This window comes from Rattus norvegicus, chromosome 20 (genome assembly GCF_021556685.1).
Source record: "Rattus norvegicus strain SHRSP/BbbUtx chromosome 20, alternate assembly SHRSP_T2T, whole genome shotgun sequence".
NCBI lineage: Eukaryota > Metazoa > Chordata > Mammalia > Rodentia > Muridae > Rattus > Rattus norvegicus.
The window spans coordinates 44,497,686-44,524,175 of NC_141553.1; the positions used below are offsets into that span (position 1 = coordinate 44,497,686).

General features: G+C 39.5%; 1 protein-coding gene across 12 annotated transcripts in view; it reads left to right on the forward strand.

Moving 5' to 3' along the window:
* LOC147998712 (uncharacterized) overlaps nucleotides 1-26,490 on the forward strand; it is a 184,257-nt gene that overhangs the window by 34,932 nt on the left and 122,835 nt on the right. The window contains exon 1 of one of the 12 annotated variants that reach the window (XR_015646026.1): nucleotides 23,959-24,061. The exons of 10 other annotated variants lie outside the window; for them this stretch is intronic. The gene's annotated coding sequence lies outside the window, so the exon portion shown is untranslated. Of the gene's footprint in view, nucleotides 1-23,958; nucleotides 24,062-26,490 lie in introns of those variants that run through there. One more of the 12 variants, XR_015646032.1, reaches the window with a different exon arrangement.

Consider the following 26,490-nt stretch of genomic DNA (forward strand, 5'->3'; position numbering starts at 1 on the left):
TTCTGTATCTCCCTCATTGAACAGAGCACCCACATGTATTTTTTGCAATCTTGAGGACTGGGTGTATTATATATAAACTAACCAGTTCTGTATGGCTCAGCAGTTTGGAAAAAGTTGCTACTAAGCTCTACTGTATCTGTTGTTCTGCTTCCCAGGTCCTTCAACCTAGTCCCATAGTAACCAACTGAGACAAAGAAGCACATGTAAAGTCTATTCCAACAATGGCTGGAGGAAAGTTTCCATAATGTTACTGGGATTAACGCAACCACCCCTTAAAACAGATTTCAGAAAACAGAGGATAGGCCAGGCTCTCAACAGTTTTAGGAACTGGATAAGAGCTTTGAATGGTGTGAGAGGTTATCCGAATAGCTACTTATAATAAAGACCACACGCTTTCTTCTTAAAAACAGAAGTCTAAAACTTATATTATATCACAGAGGCATCAAAACTATTTTCAGATATTATTGTCAAAAAATGTAGTTTAGTGTTGAGGTAGTGTAGAGCCTGGCAGTAGAGTGCTTGTCTACCATTTGTGAAACCCTGGCTTTAATCCCCAGCATTAAATACATTGAAAACAAAGTAGTTTTAATTAAGTGATTGACCAATCAATTTAAAAATCCAAATAATCAAAAACTGAAGGTTGGACTGGAGTGGAGTAAGAACCAATGTAGGAAGAAGGAATACGAAAACAGAGAGACACTTTTTTATTTGACTTAGGACATAGCTTGGTGGAAGAGGTTTCTGTTGTTACCATCTGTCCCAGATAATATACCTTTGCTCTGAGAACTGAGAAAACAAAGACAGAGAGAAGTAAGAAATGATGAAGCACAATGACTTAACTAGCAAATATCCCAACCAATGTTTCAATGCTGTTCTAACTCCATAAATTACTCTCTTTTGGTTGCTCTTTAAAGGTGTGTGTGTGTGTGTGTGTGTGTGTGTGTGTGTGTGTGTGTGTGTGTGTGAACTTTCAACCTGCATGATCTCACTCAACAATATTTGGATGATAATATGGGTGATTTTATAACCTATATTTTGTGAATACTTAACTTACAACAAACATACCTTAATTGTATAAGAACATGAATGATAATTTAAACGACTTTCATAGTATTATGGTATCATTTATCATATTGTGACATCCCATAGGTACTTCACTGCTGCTCCACAAAGGGCTTAAGAAGCATAGACTGAGAGGAATTTGTTATTAACATATAACATATAACACAAAGCATATAACATACAGCACACAACACATAACATACAGCATATAGCATATAACATGCAGCATATGACATGTAACATGCAACATATAATGTAACCTGTAGCATATAACACATAACACATAATATATAGTATCCACTGCCACTGTACTGAAATTTGACTTGTTCATAATAACTACTGAGACAACCAGTAAATAAAACGTAATTGTAACAGAGACTAATTGATTTCCATGTGAAACCATTCATAATATTTATTCATCTAAGTGTCTTTATTCACCTAAAGTATCACGTTGACACTCATCACCATCTCTTCTCCCCATCTCCACAGATACAGAAATTTCTGCTTTGAAAATCTTTGGCCAAAAAGGAACACCTGCTGTAGGCTTGGTTGCCAGGCTATGGCTTTGTTGGAAGCTAGTCTATAAGCAATGATGCCTTAGGAATGGAAGGCCAGTCAAGCTACAGCCCGTTCTTTCTCCTTCTTTGTGCTTTCTGTCTGCAGAGATGTAAGCAGCTACTTCTGCAGTGTGCTCCTCCCCACAGGTCTAACGGTAACAAGGCCAGAGATTGAAACCCTAAAACCATGTGCCCAGATCTTTCCTCCTTATAATTTGATTTCCTCAGCTGCTTTGTGACAGTGATAGAGAGTTGACTGACAGTTGGCCAGGTGACAGTCACCTTGGAGTACATCCTCAGGTGCCATGTTAGCCATTTGCTACAAGTGTCTAGATAGTTGGGAGGACTGATGTGAATCTTACCTTCCTATCGGTTACCTTTATATCATATTCTTTTGATGTGCATAATTCTATCCCAGGCAAGACTTTATTTGTAAATGACCTAAAGCAAAATAATAATTCCTCTCCCCAAATCCCAAGTGTAGGATGCTTCCTCAATCAACAACTCTGGGTAAAAATTTCTGGGTTTTCATAGACTTTAAAATTTCATGGTAGCCTATGAACTCTCCAGAGAGAAATTCTCTTGGCTTGTATTTATCCATATTTCTCAAAGGCCAGCTGAAGAAATGACAATCTGAATGGCTGTTGAAAGACAATTTCCCAGGCACTCCAAGTTTTTTCATGTCCCTGGCCAATCTCTAAATTGTTATTTTCTTTGTCCCATTCAGAATTGCTTCTTCTCTGACTCTAAAGGAGCATTCTGAGTTCTTATCAAGGGATAGTAAAAACCACCTGTCCTGTGTCTGCGCTGCTATGTCTTATCATATAGTTACAACAGAATATATAGAGCAAAACCTTCCTTGGAAATTTCTTTCAAAATAGTAGTATGAAACAAAAAAATCAAAAGAATTGAATAAAACTATTGAATATTTAAATTATTTTCTCCTATGTAATGTTAGAAACGTTTGCTTAAGGCAAGGAATTAATTGGGCGTCTCAAGGATCACACCAGTGTCTTCTCACTGCCTTTCCTACAGGCTTGCCCATGTCTCCAGTGGATCAGACTGATGTATGCTGACTCATCTTATGAGAATGCTGACTCATTCTTATGAGAATTCTGATTCATTCTTATGAGAATGCTGAATCATTCTTAGGAGAAGCTGATCCATTCTGAGAATGCTGACCCATTCTGAGAATGCTGACTCATTCTTATGAGAATGTGGACTCATGAGAATGTTAACTTATTGACTCATCCTTAGGAGAATGCTGACTCATTCTTAAAAGAATGCTGATCCATTTCCAGAATGCTGACTCATTCTTATGAGAATGTATACTCATTCTTATGAGAATGTTAACTTATTGACTCATCCTTAGGAGAATGCTGACTCATTCTTAAAAGAATGCTGACCCATTTCCAGAATGCTGACTCATTCTTATGAGAATGTATACTCATTCTTATGAGAATGATGATTCATTCTTATGAGAATGCTAACTTATGAGAATGCTGACTCATCATTAGGAGAATGCTGACTAATTCTTATGAGAATGTATACTCATTCTTATGAGAATGTTAACTTATTGACTCATCCTTAGGAGAATGCTGACTCATTCTTAAAAGAATGCTGACCCATTTCCAAAATGCTGACTCACTCTGAGAATGCTAACTCATTCTTATGAGAATGATGATTCATTCTTATGAGAATGCTAACTTATGAGAATGCTGACTCATCCTTAGGAGAATGCTGACTCATTCTGAGAATGCTGACTCATTCTGAGAATGCTGACTCATGAGAATGCTGATTCATCTTATGAGAATGATGACTTAATCTTGTAGGAATCTGAGTCTTATCCTGAAAGCTCAGTTTCCTCCTTTTGGGATCTGGTTTTCTGCTATCATAAAGACTGCTAAGGAGAGATCAGAAGTAGAACCACTAGAGATGGCCCAGCATTCTCACAGTGTGGGGTGCAGTACATTACCACAACCAGACAAACATACATTTCTTTGCAACTTAAGGGCCAGTGTTTCTCTTTCCAAGTGGTGCTAATTAAAAACCATCCTGACTTTTGTGGCAGTAGCCTTTTCTTGCGTGGATGTGGGAGCTTTATTCCCTTCCTAGATATATGGTAGCTTCCAGGAAGAATGTGTTGTTCATTTCTAGAGTTTGTTTTCATTTGGTTATGGTTAAAACAAAAACATTACCCCAAAGGTCATATTTGGATTAGGTTACAAGGCAACAGGATGTTTTACGAGCATGTCAACTTGAAGGCTCATCAGCTCATACCATTAGAAGGGATTAATGTAGTTTTCATAGAACCTTGAGTAAATACAGTAGATTTGGTTCAAGAATAGTACGAAGTGGCTCCCACTATGCTCTGGCTTCCTGGCTTCCGGGCTAAACATATGGTTTCTTTTTCATACACACTCCTTTCACTTATGGTACCATCCACCATGAAGTCATGGAGTCAGGGGGAGCAACACTGATCTGATTCCATACTCTTTGGACTTTTAGCCTCCAAAATGGTGTGCTAGTTAAATCTCTTTATAACAATCCAACCTCAAAGACTGCATTACAGTAAAAGAAGACAGGTTAATAAAGAATTAATATATCTAATGATATCTTTATAATAAATTTCGGTTCATTTATTGAAATTTTGAACCCTTTAAAGCCTTTAATAAATGTACACACACACACACAAATATAATGCAAAATGCATATACTAAATTATGCAATTTTTTAGTCATATCTCTGACAACAAACAGATCACACTGATTGTTATTGATATTATTATTCTAATATTTAGATATCAAGTTCTTTTAGAACCAAGGGACTGGTAAGTACCATGATTCATCTCTTGTTTTTTCAAGTACTCCAAACAAAAATAAAATAAAGCAAAACCTACAAGAAATCAAACTTTGATCATAAAGCTACAAATATGCTTAGAGACCTCCAGGTACAATTTGACATTAAGTAACTAGTGTCACTTATGTTTATAAAACTTCAGTCTCATTTATGCTTTTACTTTCATTTTTATTATTAAGTTCTTTTAAATTCTGTACAGACAGGGGGAAATAGAACCCAACCTTAGGACAGACAGATACACCAACTATTTTCACAACCTCCCTTTTTGTATTTGGAACTTTTCTAAATTTTATTGAATGAAATTATAAATATCTGTGAGTTTTCTTCCAGACAAACTAGAAATACATAATGCAAACTTCATGGTAAAATATATCTTAAATTTGAAAAAAATTTACTAGACATCAAATTCTACTCTTTAAAATGGTCAGCAAATTGAATCATCTACCTAAATATTTAGCTGAGAATTATCTTTATTATTAGGTAAATGTATATACTCCCTATAAATTATGTAACACATATGCACATTTTATATCTAATATATCATATGTAAAACATGTGTATGTGTGTATGCATAGAATATAAGTAGATCTTAGGTTGGAATCTGTATATGCTTATGGTATAAGCAAATCTTATATTGAAATCTAATGAGAGTATTGGAATGATTCCAGGTTGTCAAGTATCATTGGAAAGCACTGGAGAGGAAATCATCCTCTGAACTCTCACATTCTGGTTTCAATTCTAGATAATCAGGGGTTGGAAATGCTAAGCTTGAATGAGGATTTTATATATATATATTGTTTTGTTGCCAATTAGACATGAAATAGATTGGTTTTCATGTGACCCATGAACATAAATGTTAGCTTCCTTTAGTAGCTTCCAATTCTCTTAAAGTCTTAAGTTTCTGGGTATTCATAGGAGCTTCATGAAGAAGACATTAGGAATAGATAATTCAACGTCTACTTTCCAAAACACAAATCTGTGAAACAGGGAAGAGCTGATGACCCAATACCACTAAAAACCCAAAGCAGTACATAACTGAACCTTGTCCCCATCACAAGAAACCAAGGAAGGAATCTTGTTACAGCAGAGAAAAACAAAGCAGTTTCCTTAAGACTTAACATTTAACACTATCCATGACATTTTTTTTTCTGTTTGTTTTGTGTCTAATCAGTCATCAAAACACAAAACTGTACCATGAGTGGAGTGGATCACACATCTCTGACATGCTACTTCTATATTTTAATAAAGACTTTGGAAATAGCTTTATGGACACAATGAATAAATTTTAACTGAAATAAATCAAGGATGTGAAGAACTTTGGAAGTAATTTTAGGTATCATTAACCATTTGAAAATGAGATGAAACCAATGATCTGACTATCAAAACAAGATGGTGTGGGGCATTCCTGTTGATGCTGTATTAGGAAGTCAGATACCAATCCTGCTGTAACAGGATTCCTTCCTTGGTTTCTTGTGATGGGGACAAGGTTCAACTGTGTCAGATCACCAAGGAGCATTAAACCTCAGCCCAGAAACCAAGTATAATACTCTACCTAGTCCTCATCTTCCCCAAACCCTGAAAACTCATCTCCTCACTGGATTGTTTGGATTAACAAAGCAATACCAATGAGCAACACTGCATCTATATTATTTACACTATAGTGTGTGTGTGTGTGTGTGTGTGTGTGTGTGTGTGTGTGTGTGTTTGGGTTAATGACTGACTCTCCTTTGAAAAAGTGGAGTCCATCTATAAACCTACTATTTTCCCTTTCATCAAAGTATATGGTTTTACATTTGACCCCCAAGAATGTCTTTTGAGGGAGAAGCATGACAAAAGGGGGGAAGGTGTTGGTAGGAGACGACAGCATGCCCAAAGTTCCTTTCTAAATTAGATAACATACACACTTATATTCCAGGCTTGCCATTTGTTATATGTTTTTGATAGTGTATTTTCAAATGTTCTCCACTGCAGGAACTGTAGCCTCTTAGCAAAAATAATGATTTTTTTCTCTTGAATTATTGAACATCTCTGCCAGCATGAATTCTCATTCCAGACACACCCACTGTTTATCCATGGCTGGAAAGGTTTTTGATATGCCAGGCTGAAACTAGACAGCAAAGAACTCCAGAGAGTATCACCAGAATGTGATCATTGATGAACTGAAGAAGTGATTTACATTTTCTAAGGCATCTGATGCCCCAGATCTAAAACAAACCATTATGATACTAGGTAAGATAGGAAATACCCAAGTAAATGAGAGATGGGGACAAACCTTTATAGCTCTTAGGAGACACAGCTATCTGGCTATTACTTTATACACCCAACATGGTTCATGGTTGGGTACTTCTAACTTAAAAGGTGAGTTAGATTTTTCTGGGGTTGGAGGATACTGGAAAGCATCCTTAAGTTCATAGTGCCTATTGCTACTTTTGAAGAAGCAGAAGTTCAAGGAAGGATTCAGATAAACTCCCACAGTGATTCAAGGATCTCCTTCTGACAAGATACAATATTTTCTTCTAAAAACAAACTAACAAAAACCCAGAGGGCGTTTTGGGACAAAAATAGTTTATCCCATCAGTTGGTAAATTGATATTTATTACAGTAATACCTATGTCTGGTGCAGGGCCCAGTGGTAGACAAAACTCAGTAATGTTCTTTTTCTTTCTAAGAATCATTTGGTGAATGCAAATGGCTTTAATCCCAAGAAGGATAAGGTAGGAGTGCCTGTGGGAAGCTGGGTGTAGTGATTTCTTACAGCAAGGAGAGCCTTCAGGAAACACTACCGGAACTGAGCCTTGGAAGACTGACCTTTGGAGAGAAAAATAGAAGAGAAGATAAAGAAAAAGTGCTTCCTCAGAAGGAAGGGCTGTGTGGACAAGCACAGAAATCAGAGGCCAAGTAGTTGAAGCTCTATAGACTGAAGCCTCCCAAAACACGCACACTTTTTTTTTTTTAAAATCAATTAGAACATTTCCGAGTATGACTGAAAGATCAAGCAAAAAAGACTGACTGCAGTAAGAGCAGCAGATGCTACCTCAATGCATCTGCTTGTTAGTTTAAGCAAAAATCATCTCTCACAGGAATTGCTGCTTCTGAATCAGGAAAAGCATAGTAGTGACCGGTATGGTAGGACTTATAATGTGAGGGCATTATGGCCGTGATCTTCAGTCCTCATCATTGGTGCACTGAAAAGTCTTTCAAGACCTTTCACCCTAATTGCTGTCTCTATGTCTACCTCACAGTTTTACTTTATGTAATCGTTTATTTATTTACTGTGTGTGAATCTGGGCCTACGCACATGCATGCATATTTGTATGTATGCGTCCATGCATGCTCTGGCACATATCAGGACTTCGGAGGGAAATGTGGAGCATCGCTTCTTTATACCTTGTGAATTCTCTGGGAGGCTTTTATCCCCTAAGTTGTCTTATCAGCCTTTGACATTAATATGAATTCATAACATATTTGTTTCTGTGTCATCTAGCTATCATCTATCTACCTATTATCTATCTGATTTGTAGAACTTTTTGCTTGTTTGTATATTTTGGCTCTTACAAAACAGCTTGCTTAGGAAGACACCACATCCAAGGAGAATTTGTAAGATACTGGGTATGTGAAAGGGGAAGAAGTGGTCAGAGAGTTAAGTGCACGCAGCATGTGTCAGAGCAGTGCCCATCAGTTCCCTGGGCCTCCATTTCCAGGCTGTCAAACTCCATAGCTTCGATGTAGCTGTAGTCTTGAAAGCATTTGCCTGAGGCATTTTTTTTTTTTTATTTTTTATGCTTGCTATAGCCTATGGCAGAGCAAGGTATACAAATGGAAGATTTAAAGGGTCCTGGAGAACAAGCCAGGGAAAAGTGTCTTGATTCGCTTGCCCCTCAGCTGAGTAGCTTTGAGGAGTGCTTGAACACTGTATCCCAAGAGAAACAGAGCTCCACTCAGCTTGAGGTACTTGGCTTAACAAGCAGCCCTTCGTTGGCTTACCCTTGTCTTGCTCTCCTGTGGACAGGCCCTGAAAGTGTCTCCTAGACAATTGGAGGTATTTCTCCCTCGTTTCAGGCTGGTCTGTGCAAAGGAATGCTTACTTTCAGACACCCAATGCCTAGATTATTCTTGTGTTTCTTACAGATTACAAGTTTTACTCCAAATTCGGAGTTCTACAGTTAGTTTGTTCCCGGGGACATTTGCCAATTTCTGGAGACATTTTTGTTAGTCACAGGGCATGGAGGTGAGGTACGAGCTGCATTTACTGGGTAAAGTCCAGAGCTAATGGTAAGCACCTGCAAAGAGCAAGGCAGTTTCACGTAAAAAAAAGAATCATGTGGCCTCAGATATCTGAAGTGAAGAAACTCAGGTCTAGATTTACCCACTTTGGAGGATAAGTTTTGCATAATTTTATTTTTTTTTAAATATTACATTAGCCCTGAAATGTGGCCTAAGGCAAAACTATTCATTTAAAAATATTAAATGGCCAGTCCCGGAAGTATAAAGATGAAAAACTGTAGTCTTGGAACTTTTACTTTATCAGAAAATAATACTTTCTTATCTCCAAAGTGATTATCTGACAAATCTGCCTGAGCATCCCTCAGTCTCCGTGCAGGCGAGTTCACTCGGAGGTGATCTGCTACATCTTGTTTCCATCATTGGCAGAGATTTTCGACTTTCTTATCTCCTTTAATTTCCTTTAGTGCGCTTGAACCCTGAGTAGCTGTGGAGATAAAGCTTTCCAACATTATTAAGTGCTTGGCGAGTATTTAGCATAGGAGGGCATTTTCGAAAAGGTGATTTCCAAGTCTGGAACCCAACGAAGTGCTATATCCTGTTGGAATGGGAGGAGCTGCTATTTCCCCTCCCCCCCACAAACATAATAAACAGTAGGTTACTGGCATATTTAGATCATTTTTTACTGAGGGGAATCAACATTTATTGCCAACTGTGAAAGGGCAGATTTAATGACTGATGGAAAAAAAATCACACGGCTCTGTCAGCCCAAGTAAATAATAATTCATCAAGAAGCGTGTGCTGATGAGTTCAGTCTGGTTTGAATTTAAAGCAAAGTGCATTCCTGGGAAACAGCTGAAGTACCTGAGTCTCATTAAATCATCTCCAGGACATTATGCAAGCGTATAAACTGTCTTTCTCAGTGCACGCAACGAATCTTATCAAGAACAACAAGAATATTCATGCCCAGGGAACAATGAAGGCTGCCTCTGCTCACTCTGAGAAAAATATATAGAGGTACCCGAGAATGTCTGGTACATTTTCCAGAAATACAAATGAGCTTGCTTTTCTAACGAAGGGATCGCCAGTGTGTACCAGACACTAGGGAAAGAGACACAGGCTGGCTGACCACCTCCTTGGATGGTCATTGTCTTGGAGAAAGAATACAACAGTGTATTTTTTTTTCTGGTAAGCATTCCACCCATGGGCCACCCTGATCCTGTGACCCTCTGTGCAGCCAGTGAATCCACAGGATCTGACATGCCAGTTTGTGGGTCTGGCAGCCAGGTGTCATGGTGTGGGTGAGACAGAAGCTAACAGAATTGACACATGGGAATATGACTCCCAGATGCTCCCCAACGGGAAAGAACAGCTTCCATTCACTAACCGGTCTTTTCAAAGTAAATCCTACCACATATGTGCCGAGATTAGTTAGCTCTCGGAGAAGAAGCAGTGCATCATGGGTTGTGCTTTGCCAGGAAAAATAAGCATTTCTAATGAGCTCTGTTCTGTTCCTCGGCCAAAACCAGTGGCCTGTGTCAGGAGGTCACCCAAGGCAAATTAAGGAAGAAATCTTGATGTCAAGGAGATAAGAAAGAAAAGAGCTCAGTGAGAACACATGGTATTGATTTGGGACTGGAGAGAAACCTGAGCAGTTTGAGCTATGTCGCAGCTAGCCCTGGCCCCTGTCGGAAAAGCCTGCGTTAAAAATACAACTAGAAGTTAAGCTTCCTTGTGTTAGAGCTAGTGTCCACTGCCTCACGAGGCTCCACCTTTTCCACGCTGAGTGGAATTATGGATCAGCCAGGCTATTTTGACTCTCATATCGAGGGAACTCTGGTACTCAGCGGTAGTGCACTGTAGACGATCTCTCACCACCAGTTCATCAGTTCGGATTTCTCTTCATTCTCCACCACTTCTGAACCTGAGAATGAAATGTTGTTGTCGCAACTGACTTCATGTTTTTAGAGTTTCGAAATTCTTGAAGACGTTTGGCATGATATGCCGAGTGGCACTTTCCATAGCAAAATCCATGGTGATATTCGAGAGTAGGAGAAGGCCAGAAGAGATCCCGCACAGTTACAATGCACCATGCAGATTTCAGGGAGATGGACCCACGGCAAGACTTCATCCTTTACTTAGAGCCTAGTAGATAAGCATGACTTAGTCTTTGTCATTAAATAAAATTTTATTTTATTTTTAAATATTGTTTAGTATATTACTGCTATCCCACATTCTATCTCCTCTATTCCTATGGCTTCCTCTTAAATTTATGACCTCTTTTCCTTACTGTTTATACACACACACACACACACACACACACACACACACACACACACACACACAAATACATACATACACCCCAACCTATTCAGTCTACTTAATATTTCTCATATGTATATTTTTAGGTATGGCTACTTGATATTAGAAAACTAATTAGGCTGTTCATCCCTGGGGAAATTTGATTTTCCTCCTCCTTAGCAGTCATTAATTACTTGCTGCTCTTCACTTAGAGGTGAGTATTATGAGATTTCCCATGTACACATTGGCATGTCAAATCGTGTTGTGATTGCCCAGGTCTTCACTATTAAGATTTCATGGATGTAGCTTCTCTTTCACACATAGAGGATTACCTCACAGCAATCATCCTGACCATCTGACTCTTACAATCTTTCTTTCTCCTCAACTATGATGTTCCTTGAGTCTCAGGTGTAGCGTTTGTGTTATAGATTACTCAACTTGGCTTGGGCACTCCATGGGAAGTTGTTCTCTCAATTTTGGCTGGTTGCGGCTTTCTGTATTGGTCTCTGTCAGTTGCATGAAAAGCTTTTTGTTGTTTTGTATGAAGGCTGAGAGCTACATTCATATGTGTGTATAAGGAGGGTTATCTACAAAGAGGCTAGAAATATTTGTTTAATGAAATGATAGTAGTAGTAGCTTATCTTCTAAATTTTACGGTGTCACTAAGTATGGGTATTGATCTAGATTTAGTATAAGGAGGGGTTATTCTCTTAGTGAATAATCCTTAAATTAAATGGTGTTGGCTACCACCAAAGTATGAGTGCCATTATTACATATTTATGGAGAATTTGCTTGTTAGTAGTTGTGGGTCACTACAGCTGTGTAGAACTATAGATTGCTTTTCTCCTTTGACAGCTGGCATAACACCTTCTATACTGTGAGTTAACCCTTAGGAGCAGCCTTCCGTATAAGTTCTAGCTTGATTTCTCCATGTTCTATATTGGAAGTATGTGGTGTCTTCAGCCATAAGGACTTCCCTTCAAATTCTGGGAGACCACCAATGAAAATGGCAGTGCCTTATATTGCTTGAGGATGCTTTTGAACATCTCTGACCAACAACTCAAAAGAGGGTTCTCACACCTGATACTAGAACCCTTGTTATGTAATCCATGGGTTCTAGGAGAGGGCATATCACTCTAAATGACAGAACATCATTCAAACTCTATGTTTGTAAACACACATACACACACACATGTACAGATATGCAATTTTAGGTGAATGTACAATGATTCCCCATGGCCTTTTCAAATGTCTTTAACACATTTCTTCTTCTCCCCCTCCTTCTGTATTCTTTCCATGTCTTCAGTTAAAGACCCCTTCTGATTTCCCCCATCATAGTGCCTGTGTCTCTTTAGAGCTCTCTTTAGAGCTCTGTCTGCCCTCTACTCCAATGGAACCTTTTGACTTTCCCTATTTCTGTGTTACTCTTGATTATATACTCACATCTAAAATATAATTTTATTTTATTCCTCATGATGTTTAATGAAATTATTGCTTATGGATCAATAGTTTAACATGTTTTGTGGGATTTTTCCATTTTTTATGTTTTAATTTTTATTATGTTTATTTATCTTAGTAGATTGTGCTTGAGTAGGTCATAGTAGATGTGTAACAGCCAGAGCACAATTTATAGAAATTTGTTCCCTTCTTTCATTTTGTGGGGATGAGGAATTGATACCAAGGCATCAGTCTTGATTGTAATCACCTTTATCCATTGGGCCATCTTATCAACCCTTATTGGTTTTTTCTTTTTAATTTTTCTATCTTCTTTTACTGATTACTTCTGTAATACAGAGAAAAAAATAGTTATTTTATTAAAAAACTCTGTATTCATTTAGAATAATAGACTATTACAGAAACCAGAACTTGGAAAAATGCAGAGGACAATTGAAAATGGGTGCCCAACCTCAGCTCTTGAACTAAAGGCTCGGGAAACATCATAGAAGACTGGACAGGAGATTGGAAGAATCAAAAGACTAACTTTGTGCTATGAGATTATATCTCTTAGAAACAACATGGAAACCCTGTGCATGATACCCCAACAGTACAGTTGCCCAAACAAGGCCTGAACAAGGATAACACTAATAGAAATGCTAACATGATAGGGGGTCCAGGGGGTTCCTATCTATAGACAAAGAACATAGCAGCTAAGGGATGCTGAGAGTGACTTTCCTCCCAGGGAAGAGCCCCCTAACTGGTGATCCAATACCAAATGGTCAGCTCATGTACATGAAGACAACACTGATCAGACTCAGTGGAAGACTCATTAACCCACACATACACACGAGCACACAACACACACACACACACACACACACACACACACACACACACACACAGTATGTATTTATATTATACCTATAATTTATATATCTATTAAATATATAAATTAAATTATAGGAATTTGAGATGGAGAGGGGATGGTAGGCATGAGAAGAGTTTAAAGAAGGTAAAGGAATGGAGAGTGTCTTAGGGTTTCCATTTCTGTGAAGAGACACCATGACCAAAGCAGCTCTTACAATGGAAACCATTTCATTCCATTATCATCATGCCAAGAAGCATGGTAGCATGCAGGCAGACATGGTTCTGGAGGAGCTCAGATTTCTACATCTTGATCTGAAGGCAACCAGGAAGATACTCTCTTCTGTAGGCAGCCAGGAGGAGGATCTATCTTCCCCACTGGGAGAAGCTTGAGAATAGGACCCAAAAGCCCACCCTCACAGTAACACACTTCCTTCATCAAGGCCATACCTACTCCAAGACCACTCTTTCCAATAGTGCCATTTCTATGGGCCAAGCATATTCAAACAACCCCAGAGAGTAATGATGTTATTAATATTTTAATAAAAAAGAATATAAAAAAATCCTTTGATGTGAACCCTTATGATTAATTTAAGAAGTTATAGTTTTCTAATTGCGTATACTAAATATTTTGGCCTATGAACGGCAAAGACATTTATGTATTTGTTTAAAGAATGAAATGTAGTGGTGTAACTTTTTACCCATGAAGCAGAAGTCACATTTATATCCTATGTGAATGACAAACCATTTTCCCCTTCTTTTTTTTTTTTTTTTATTAACTTGAGTATTTCTTATTTACATTTCGAATGTTATTCCCTTTCCCGGTTTCAGGGCAAACATCCCCCTAATCCCTTCCCGCACCCCTTCTTTATGGGTGTTCCCCTCCCCACCCTCCCCCCATTGCCGCCCTCCCCCCAACAATCACGTTCACTGTTTCCCCTTCTTTTAACCTGCACTAAACTTGTGTCCACTTTTCATGGACTAGTTTTAGCTCTAAGTATATCTTTCCTTGTCTTATTTTTTATAATGCAGCTGAACCTTGTGAAAATTTCTTCTTTTCTATCTGACAGGAAGTGAGCCTGTGTCAACAAAGGGCAGTGAAGAGATTGGAAAGTATACAGAGCAAGGTCCTTTCTTTCCTAATCTGGGTTTTCCAGGTTTTAATTCAGACAGAGCTGGACCTACTGCAGAGCGAGCAGTAGGCAGGCATCATAGGCTGGGATACTCTATCCTGTTGTAGTTTCTGAGAAATCAGCACCAGGCCAAAACTGTGAGTGCTTTGACTAAGCACTGGTACTGGTCTACCTCCCATCCAGGTATGTGACTCAGGAAGACTCTGCCCCAAGTGTCCTCAGTCGTTGGTGGCCTTATCTTCTTTGCTTCAGCCTACCTGGAACAGTTGTTTCGTTCTTTTAATTTTTTTTTTTTGAGGAAAGGTTCATTGTTGTTATCTTTATTAGCTGCTTAAATTTATTTTTTCATCTTTTTGTAATCTTTTACTAGTTAAAATTTTTTATGTTATGTTTTCCTTCTTAAAATACCAGTAGGATTTTTATCACCTGAGACAATCCTGCTTAATAAAAAAGAAGTCACAGAAATATTTTAGCATATGGATATTTAACTCACCTAAATAACTCTTCAATTTGAAATTCTGAAAGGGAGGACCACTTTTGCATTTATATTTTAAAGTTCACGTTTCATATAATGTTTTATAGTTCGTTTTTTTCTTACTGACAGTGATGAACTGTGGGCATCCAAGCCCTCTGTTCAGTAGAAGACAAAGACATGTAAATGTATAGAGCAAAACAAGCCAGATTGTTCTGACCTCATATGTTTCTGTGTATGAGATGTGATTTGGAGGCAATAAAGAGTATGGAATGAATCTGAAAGGATAGACAGGCTCCCCATCAGAAAAGGATTTGTATGTCACTATAGATCATATTTATATTTTTTGTCAATGACAGACTCAGAGAATGGGAAGGCTATAGAAACATTGAAGAAGTTGCAGGTGACTACTTTTGTGTACCATGTAGGCTTAGCTCTTCACTGTGTGGAATCTGCTCTGAAAAGATATAAATACTTTCAAGCCCTGAAACTTCTTTAGGAGTTAAACTCGGGAAGCTGGTCACATAGGAACACCAAAGTGCCGGAACGTATCAAGGATGAAAATCATGGTGTGCACTGAAGTTTGAAAGCAGAGGCTGAGTGCCCAGAAGGAAGGTTGAACTTAGACAACGTTTGTGATGCTGGAGAAACTGCCTTTTAGTAAAATAGCAAAATAGACAACCGTCCAGAAAAGAGGAAGCAGACCACAGAATGGCTTGCACAGCTCTTGGGGGCTCGGCTAAATGGAAGTGGAGAGAAAGAAGATTAAAAGTACAGGACAGAGCTGCCAGGATGTCAGATAGTGGCTCCATGTTTCCCCTCCTGCCTCTAGAGCCGTACCACGTTCTTTGTTCCTGTAGGACTCAGGCTTCGCTTTTGCTTTTGCTTTTGCTTTTATTTTTGTTTTTGTTTTGCCTTTTCTCTCAATCTATTCCTCAGAGGAGCCATTTGAAATTGGAAGTTTATTCTCTGAGATGCCGTGAAAGGTAGACTGTGTGTTATAAGGATTTTTTTTCCAATTGTGTAGCTGGAAATGATAGTGGGAGATCTCCAAAGTGGAGGCCAGGGACTGTTAAAGCTTACTTTTCCATGTAAATGACATTTCGAGTAGTAAAAGGCAATATGTCTCAGCTGTTACTTTGGCAAATACAAAGAGAAGACCAATTGTATTGGAATTCTGTTGATTCTGTCTCTAAAGAGATCTAAGCCACACTACAACATATGTCGTAAATCAGACTGTTACACCAAACTCCCACTACTCCACATTGCCATGTCTCCCTGAGGATCTCATAGAACTTAGACACAGGAGCACTAAAGTCTCACTGTCTGACTCATTGCCACTAAGAAAACAGACATCTGTCTAAATCTACCATTAAGAAGGGAGCCGGAAGGGCTCGTGGAAGAATTTTCCAGGCTGTGAATGGACCTCACCAAAACCGAGGGGAAAGCCTCTAGAAAAAACAGAGGTTGTAGAAGTTTAAAGGTCTGATTATTTTTTAAACTTTTTACTCCCTTCCTAGTAAATACTGCCTTAATTTTTCATTCTTACTAGCAAATTGTCATTTAGCACCCAATATTTCTCTTATTAAAGCCTAGAGTTATTATTTTCAGGGATGGGTGAATTTAACTGCCTTGCTCTCTCCCACAACTTTGCAATGTATTTCAGAGTACAGAGTTCTCATTTCCCCGAATATATTCCCCTTTTATTGTGAGACATAAAGCCTTAACTGCTGAGAATCAAATGTACCATAAGCAGGAGAAAGAAAATACCTCACTGGGCAAAGTGACTGCTCAGAGTCTGAGTTCTGGCTTGTTCGTGGGAAGGACTCAGTAATTCCGGACCCTTAAACACTCTTTCAAATTCTTCATTTTGGCTTTTAAAATTTTTAAATATCAATAACCTTTTTCCTGTTTTCTTATACGACTGTTGTCACTGTGGAATGATATGTGGATTCTGGGCGGTCGTGAAAACCAGCAGTGCAGAAACACAATAGATTCTGGTAGGTTAAGAAATAGTTACCTTGATGACTGAAAACTCTAAAGCATGTGCTGGGGAACCCTGTCCTGGTGCAAAGGGGTGGTTGTGCATCCATTTGCATAAGTGGGCGGCATCAGAAAGCACCAGCACGCCCAATGGAACGTCACCCAGAGAGTCAGTGATCCCCATGACTCCATCTCTCCTCTATTAACTCATTCAACCAGTGTTCACTAACTGCCCACTACGTGACACAAAAACTACATAAGGAAATCAGACATTGTGGCTTCCGTCACATAGCTTACTTACATCCTAAAGTAGAAGACACGAAAAAAACATGTAGTAAGCGATATTATGATATTGGGTGGGTGAAGAAAAACAGAGACCACGTAGCCAAATCTAGCTCACAGATTGGTTTATGGGGTACAACCACATAAATCACATTTTCTAGCTAACTGTTAGTTGTTTTTTCTTTTCTTTTATTGAATATTTTCTATTTACATTTCATATGTTATCCGTTTTCCCGGTTTCCCCTCCAGAAACCCGCTAATCCATTCCCCTTCTGCCTGCTTCTATGAGGGTTCTCCCCCACCTACCCACCCACCCACCCTCTCCCTCCTGCTTCCCTGCCCTGGCATTCCCCTACACTGGGGTATGAACTTTCACAGTAGCAAGGGCCTTTCCCATTGATGCCTGACAAGTCCATCCTCTGCTACATATACAGCTGGAGCCATGGGTCCCTCCACTTGTACTCTTTGATTGGTGGTTTAGTCCCTGGGCTCTCTGGTGGGTCTGGTTGGCTGATATTGTTCTTCCTATGTGACTGCAAACTCCTTCAGCTCCTTCAGTCCTTTCTCTAACTCCTCCATTAGGGACCCTGTTCTCAGACCAATGGTTGGCTGTGAGCATCCGTCTCTGTATTCGTCAGGCACTGCCAGAGCCTTTCAGGAGACAGCTATATCAGGATCCTGTCAGCATGCACTTCTTGGCATCTGCAATATTGTTTGGGTTTGGTGTCTGTATATGGGATGGATGCCCAGGTGGGGCAGTCTCTGGATGACCTTTCCTTCAGTCTCTGTTCCACACTTTGTCTCTATATTTCCTCCTGTGAGTATTTTGTTTTCCCTTCTAAGAAAGACTGAAGAATCCACACTTCGGTCTTCCTTCTTCTTGAACTTCAAAACACAAATGTTTGTCTACAAAACCCGAAGTATTAGTTTTGACCATTTACAAAGAAGTTGGAGTCTCCTGAGGTTAGCCATTTGTGGTGGTTTGATTAGGAAGGGACCCTACAGTCTCAAGTGTTTGAGTGCTTGGCCCGTAGGCACTATTAGAAAGTCTGTGGCTTTGTTGGAGTAGGTCTGGCCTTCTTGGAGATAGCATGTCACTGTTGAGGCTGGAGGTATATGCTCAAGCTATTCCCAGTGTGCACACAGTCCCTTTCTGCTACCTGAGGATCAAGATGTAGGACTTTCAACTTCTTCTCCAGCACCACGTCTGTCTGGATGCTATCGTGCTCCCTGACATGATAGTAATGGACTGAACTTCTGAACCTGTCAGCCAGGCTCAACTAAATATTTTTCTTTATATGAGTTACCATGGTCATGGGGCCAATTCCCAGCAATAAAACCCAAAGTAAGACATCATTCAAGGGCATTTCAAAAACTTTAAATTTTACCTTGAGTAAAATGGGAGGCCAATAGAGTTTGTAGCTCAGCTGCCTGAAAGGATTATTCTGGTGACCAGGATGAGAACGGACTCAAAGGAAAGAATGTAGACACAGACACCACTTCCGTGATGACAGTAATATGGAGGGCAAGATGGGATTTTAAGGTGAAAGGATATTAGTGAGGTGGCCAAAATAAGGCTGGTTTCTGTTTATTATTTTTAACACAGTGAAAGATTTTGAGATATGGTGAATACCAGAGAAGTAGCAGGATAAAAATTCAGTTTGCTTTTTACCTAAATAATATGATCCTTGGCTACTTCTGGATATTTGAGGAATTGTCAACCCTACCTTTAGTGTGAAAGGAGTTAAACAGAATTCCGGAAGTGGTAAATTGGGCCTTGTATTTTAATTTTGAAAGTGAATGTGTGTGCGTAAGCATGGAGGCCCAATGGCATAGTACATGTGGAGTCCAGAGGACAATTTGCAGGAGTCAGTTCTCTTTTTCCATTGTGAGCCCCAGGGATACAACGCAAATCTCTCAGCTTGACAACAAGCATGTTTACCCTCTGCGCCAACTCACTGACCTTGAGGCCATTTTGGAAAGCCAGAATCCTACACGATGTGTTTCTGCCTCAAGACTCTTAGTTCTTCTCAAAACCTCACATATGAGCAGAGGAAAATCATATTTATTTAAAATCTAATGTGTTCTAGGAGTTCCAAGAACAATAGTTCACTTTTCAGCTCCTGTCTTCAATCTGAAAAAACGGATGGCATTACTCCCATGTTTCCATCATTTTTAATTCCAGGTAGAAATTCAAGGAGAATGATTTTTGCTTCTGACTATTTCAGCATCTCTCAGGTCAAAGAGAAACTGGAAATAACATCCCAAATTAGTGGAAACACATTCTTGACTTTCTCAAGGGTTCACCTTCAGGTCACTTCTAAATTAACATTCTACGGATCAGAATAGGTTGGTCCCTCCTGGTGATGAGTGTTCTCTTTCCAAGGCTAAAGAAATGTTCAAAAACATCAACCAAAACCACATGAGTTGCACACACTTCTTGGCACTATAATGATTTTGTTTCTTTAAAATGTTTGCAGCCATGGGACTGTGCAAAATCAGGAAGCAGAGTGCAAATCATTAAGATCTCTTGATTTAGATGCACAGAGAGCAGAGCTGGGGACAGAAGGAGCGACAATTCACCTGCTAGGTCACTAACCTGCAATAGCTCCTGATTACTTGCCACCAGGTTTCTCGGCTGTAATGTTGACATTCTCGTCAGGGGAGGCTTTGGGGTTTGTGTAATGGGGAGATACTTAGTAACCAGCAATTCTGTCCTCTACTTTGATGCCAGTAGCATCTCTCCTTTGCAAAAGTGTGTTTGTGGAGATTGTCAAACACTTTCTGGAGCACAGGCATGAGTGCAGAGAGACTAAGAAACTTCAAAGGCCAATTTTGTTTCCTTAGTCTGGCATAGTGAGATCTGTGTGGTTCACCCTTCAGCATTTCAAACTTTCGCTCATATATCAGTCTGAAGATGCCTGACCTACTATTTCCCCTAAAATATTATTGTGTGGAGGAATATGTGTTATTATTTGTCCCATTTGTGGTTGTTTAAATAGGTTTGGCCTCCATAGATTCATGTCCCATCACTTAGTCATATGTGGGTCTCTGTGGTGGAGGGTTTCCATGGAGATCTCTGGTCTGGCTTGGTTCATGGGTCCAGGAGAAAGGGAGAGAACTTTGGCAGAGGTTTTTCTGCCTCTGTTTCAGGCTGGATTTAGCCAGCAGGAGATGGACTAGCTAGCGAGAGGCACAGGAGGGCTTCTGGTGGCGATTTTGGGAGAGCAGATCTCTTTCCCAAGTGACAGTTTACAGCTCTTATGACAGAAGTTCTCAGACAAGGGAGTGGTTCTTGCACACCTTTAATTCCGAATATAACCCTTAAATACAGTCTTTTGGGTGGGTCACCTCATCTACATATTGGAGGTGTGGTCCTGTCTCTATGACTGATCTGTCTTGAGCCTCTGTGATCTGTCTGTGGTCCTGTCCTCACCTGTGGAGGAGGGGCGTGGAGCATTGCCCTAGGTAACCTGGTCTGCCTCAAACCTCTCTACAGGGGTTTGTGGGGGACTGCTGTTAGTGAGACCTTGATCTGGGAGGCTGGGAATGTGCTTGCCATCTCTATTAAGGTTTCTGGCGATTCCACCTGTCTCAACCAGGAATCAGGGGACCTTTCACAACTTGCCAGCCCACAGTCATAGGGAGTTGCACTATTAGGAGGTGTGGCCTTATTGAGTAGGTGTGGCCTTGTTGAAGGAAGTATATCACTATGTCGGTTGGCTTTCAGGTCTTAGGAGACCTCAGGCTCCATTCAGTAGAATGCCAGTCTTCTCCTGGATGCCTTCAGATCAAGCTGAAGAATTTTGGCTTCTCCAGCACCATATCTGTCTCACTCTACCATGCTTCCTGTTATGATAATTGACTAACCTCTGAAACTGAAAGCAAGCCCCAATTAAATGTTTATCTTTATAAGAGTTTCCACGGTGGTGGTGTCTCCTCATAGCAATAAAATCCAAACTAAGACACCACCCTTACACAGTTCTCTATCTTGCTTCTAGTTAAGTGCCTTCCGTGTTTGTCAATCTAGTGACACTCTGTTTCATGAAATCTTTGCCTCGAGTCTGTTACTGGGTGAGGATAGACTAGCTGTTATTTTGACACTGAGTTCAGTAAGACTTAGGGGGACATTACTTGTCAAGGTCACAGGTCACTCAGAGCAGCTGGTGAAACGCAGAGCCCAGCTTCTGAATCTGCTGCTTTCCTTCCTGCCAGCTTTCCTGACATCTTGGGTCCCATTTTGCTGTTTGTCCCTCTCAGAAACACTTAGAGATTTTGTTCTCCTCATTCATTTTAATAATTCTAGTCCTTGCACAGAGAAACACAAACATGTCATTTAATGCACACGTGAACTACAAGGATACTTTCAAAAACCAAACAGAAGGAAATAAGCAGTTAATTTGACAGACACGAGCAATATTTGGTTTGACAGATTTTGTTTAATTCAATATTATTTAAGAAAAGTTAATTTCACCAGCACTGTCCAGTAGAAATAAGAGACACGTATTTAATATTTTCTGGTAAACATTTTTAAAAATGAAAAGAAACAGGTGAGCTTAATTTAATGTTTTATTTAATATTATATACCAATGGTATACTATACCATGTTTACTTATAGTAAATCATTAATGAGGTTACCATGATTTGATTATCATTGTCCCCTTTGAGACCCATGTTGACATTTAATCTCTATAGTTAAGCAAAAGAGTGGAAGTCCAAGGATAGTGTTTACAGGTAGGGCCCATGGAAAGAGACTGATAGAAAAGGCAATCAGGAATGGTATTCCTGTAATTGAATCATGATGACTTTATAACAAGAGACTGAGAGACCAAAGACTGTGCACACACGTGTGTATGTGTGCACACGTGAAGCCCCACCCCACCAAACTTTCCTATGTGTAGTCCATGACTCTCATCGTGTAGTGCCCTTGTATCACCCTTCCAGGCTAGCTGTGCAGAAGTCATCACAAATTGTGGCTGCTAATCTGCGACAAGGAAATCCGTTAGCACAGACTAAACTTGGTTTCTTTAAAACTTATTCAGAGTGTAGCGTTGTGTTAATAGCAGGAAACTGTACCAAAAGGCAGGGTTGGCGACATCCCCTATGTCCACATAATCTCTGCACCAAGTCTTTGAAATCTGGTGTTTATTTTATACTTACACCTCAGTATAAGATTCTCTCCCCTCCTCTCCTCCTCCTGCCCGTCCCTTTTCTCCCCTCTTCTCCTTTCCTCTTCTTTTCTCTTTTCATCCTGCACCTTCCTTTTCCCCTTCTCTCTCTACCTTCTTCCTCTTCTCCTTAGCATACTTTTCTTTCACCTTTGTAATCCAGATGATCATATCCAAGGGACATTCATAACAGGCAAGCTCGCTATTCTTGAGTTGTATCCCCAGTCTCCAGTGGGGCTCTATTTTCACATCTACTGTGCTGACTACAGCCAGTACCACACACTGAGGCATCCCGGGGGAACTCCCCACCTGCCAGAGACAATGTGGAAACCATGATGCCTTAGCTCAGAGCAGAAACAGTATTCCCATTTGGATAATTTAGTTCAAGTTAATGCTGTTTTTAGATACTGGGTTTGTGAGCTGAAAAATGTTATAGCCCAAGGAGGAAGAGAACTAGTGGGCTGCAATGTACTTTGAGGTAGTTTGGTGAAGGGGACTTGTTGATGATGACATTTAGTTGGGTACAGAAAACAGGAGGTAAAGTTGTCAGCTGTAAAGGGCATTTTCATTCTTTAACCACATTTTTGTGGCTGAGGGTAACACTGACTCATCTGAGGTTTCCTTTAAATAGAAAGTCTTAATAATATTTGAGCAGCTGGTGCAGTAGCTGTCAATGCATGACCCTCATGCTCACATTTTTGTTTTAAAGGCTAAATTTAAAATCAACCTTTTGAAATGAAAAATAAGGTACCTAGTTATCAATTGTTATTTTTTATACAATGTATTCACTTACATTATTTTTCTAATGGATTTGTGTATGTTAGCAACTAATATTTAATAAATAATATATGATATTTATTTATTAATCTCACACTTGAAATTAGTAAAGGCGGGAAATTAGTTTGTCAAAGATTTTTTTTCAAACTTTGTCCTGGATTGTCATTTCTAAAAATTAAATTATTATATTTACTTGTGAGTATGTGTGTGAATATGTGTGTGTATCTTGTATATATGTCTTATTTGTGCATGTATGCATATATTGTATATGTATGCATATGTTTGTATGTGTGTATTATTTGTTCATGTGTGTGCATGTGTGTATGTATGCATATATATGGGTGTTTATGTATGTGAGTGCATGTCTGTATGTGTGTATGTATATGCATATGAATGTATATATCTATGTATATATATGACTGTTTGTGTGTGTGTTGTTTATGTATGTGAATATTGTATGTATGTGTGTGTGTGTGTTGTGCTTGTTTGTGTCCATGTGCCTACACATAGGATCATATGGTAGAAAGAGTTCTCTCCTTCTACCTCATGGATCCTAGGGGCTGAACCTGGGTCACCAGGCTCAGGAGCAAGGGCCATTACCTATGCTGAAGTTTTGTGCCAGGCCCTGGGTTTTTTTTGAATGTTAGCATTTCAATGTTCTTTATTCTTATGCACATCAGCAAAGCAGACATAGCATCCCCTTTGACCTAAATTCAAAACTTCCTCCTTTAAAACGACTCAGGGAAGGTTGTTTGCATCTGCATGTACACTTGAGGGTTGCCTCCTGTAAATAGGAACTGCCCCTGACTGGCTCCACATGGAACTCATGCTAGTGGCTTTCTGTGTCAGCATACCAAAGAACGATGAAAACACACAGCAGTGCAACCTGAGTCACCTTACTCGCTTCAAGGACTTTTCACTGGGCTCAGAAAACGTATTCCCTTGGTGAGTTATGTTTTTCCTTAGCAGTATGAGGACCAAAAGGGATGGCAATCAGGAGTCGGCAGAACAGTCATCATGTAAAATTACTGAATTCGTCGCATGCAGTCATCATTGTATCAGGTTATTTGTAAACCATTTTAATCAAATATTTTATGAGTTTGTTTTTATTTTGTGGCTACAACTCTTTAAAGATGGAGGATGTAAGGCCTGGAAAAGCTAAGTCATTTGCATAAGGTCCCAAAGGGATAACACAGACTAGAAGTTGGGGCTCAGCTTATCCTGACAGAGAATAGACAGCACACGTGTTCAGCTTCCCTGATAGCCTCTAAAGAGCCTGTCTTTATTATGTTCATATGTTGGCATTTTTAAATCAGAGGAAGTCTAGAAGGACATTGGCAATCTAACGTGATATTTTTATATTTCAGTCAATAAGCTACTATTAGAGTAACTCTCTATTTTATAAAAAAAATCTAGATTAATTGGCAATGTTAAAAGACTTTTGGTAGGGAACGTAATGTTTATTCATTTTAATGAGTACTAAAAAAAGTCTCTTTGGGTCTCCCAAGACCCACTGCAAAGTTTGGCCTTATAATGAATGTGTTGTCTTCACCAGACAACCCCCCCCCACCAGCTACATAATCATTAAGTATTCATAAGTGGCTTATGGGGTTCGCTTGTAATCTTTACCTCAAATTGTACACCAAAGACAGTTAAAGCATAAAGAACAGTTTACTTGGACCTAAGGGAATTTTGAGATATATAGTTGCAATTTCAAAGCTAAAACTGGGAAAATTCTAGGCGAGCATTTGTTTACTCTCTGAAGTCCTCTCCTGTAACAGGTTCGTTGGCTTCCTTCTGGTACCATGTTTATGCTCATCTGCTATCTGAGCCTTGAGTTGGGGGTGGGTGGGGGCAGGCATGGCATAGGTCATACAAGGGGAAGAAAAAAAATAGACATTTCGCCCCAAATAGATTCCTGTTAAATTTATCTGAGGGAATGAAGCTCAATCTTTGGAGTGAATCTTCACCATAAGTAACAGCAGAAGACCCTACACTTTACACTATCGGGTCATTATACATAAATAGTTTCTACTTGATTTTCAATTAAGATAATGTAGGAAATTATTCCCCATACTTAGTCCAATTTGGCTTCCAGACTGCTAATTTAATTTTTTTTTTTTGGCATAGTAAAGGAAAAAAAAAAACTAGACAGGCATTTTATTTTTTTTTAAACTGGCAAAGTTCGTACCGTCCACATTTTTCTCCCACTTTCTTCATAATAGTAGCTGGCATTTTGCAATTTTCTTTTTCAGTGCCCTGAGGTGAAAAGGCACCTCGCAAGGTAAGAATTTGTAATGTTTGCCTAAGAAAAATGAGCTTTGCTTTTAAAATAACCTCTTCCTCTTCACTTCGTTTACATGAAAAAAAGTCTTATAAAATATCCTTTTCCTTATATAGAACTCGAGGTTTTGTTGTTTGGTCAGCCCCCAGAACACCGCTCTGAAGAATTTCACTGAGTTCTCGTCTTCCTCTGCAAACATGTGGCACCGAGATGTAAAGACAAAGTAAAATGGAAAATCACTTCCAATCAGGGAGCCATAGAAAGAGATGTTAGATTTTCCAGAGAGACTCGTGGTACCTCAGGTGCTATCGAGGTCGATGGAGAATGAAATCAGCCTGGAGGAAAACAGACAGGAGCAGGGAGAATTGATGGCGACAACAGTGTGTGAAAGAGAAAGTGAGGCTGCTAGGAAGATGATGCTTTTGGGATCTGAGATCCTGTGCACCGTACCTTTTCGAACTTTTCAGTATGAATTCTGTATTTCTCATTGGTTAAGTACGAATCATGCTGCTTCTAAACAAAAGGATCGAAATTAGGATGCTCTGTTACTTTCCCATGGGTGCATGAATGCCTTATAAAAGAGCCTGAAAACACCAGCGTAGGGAAAAAAAAACGCTCCTTTTGTCTTAGGGCTTTAGAGGTTTCTAGCCCACGATCGGAGAGGCTTTTAGGCCTTTCCTAGGGTTGCCAGGAGGCAATGCCAAGGAACACACAGCGCAGTGAAACTGCTCACCTTCTGGCTGAGAAGAGAAAGCAAGTAAGGCTATGCCCTTAGAAGGCATGATCAATGATACAGAGACCTCTCTCTCACCCGGCTTTCCGTTCTTAAAGTTACCACATTGTCTTTGTGCTTCAAGCTGCTATTAAGCCATAAACACACAAGTCTTTGGGACATTCAAGATGTCAACTCTGTCATCTTTTCCTAAGAAAAGAAACCCTTTGGTTTCTTTTTTCCTTTTCTTTTCTCCTCCTCTCCTTCCTTTTCCTCTCCTCCTCGTCCTCCTCCTTGTCCTCTTCCTCTCCTCCTCGTCCTCCTCCTTGTCCTCTTCCTCTCCTCCTCTTCCTCCTCTCCCTTGTCTTCTTCTTCCTC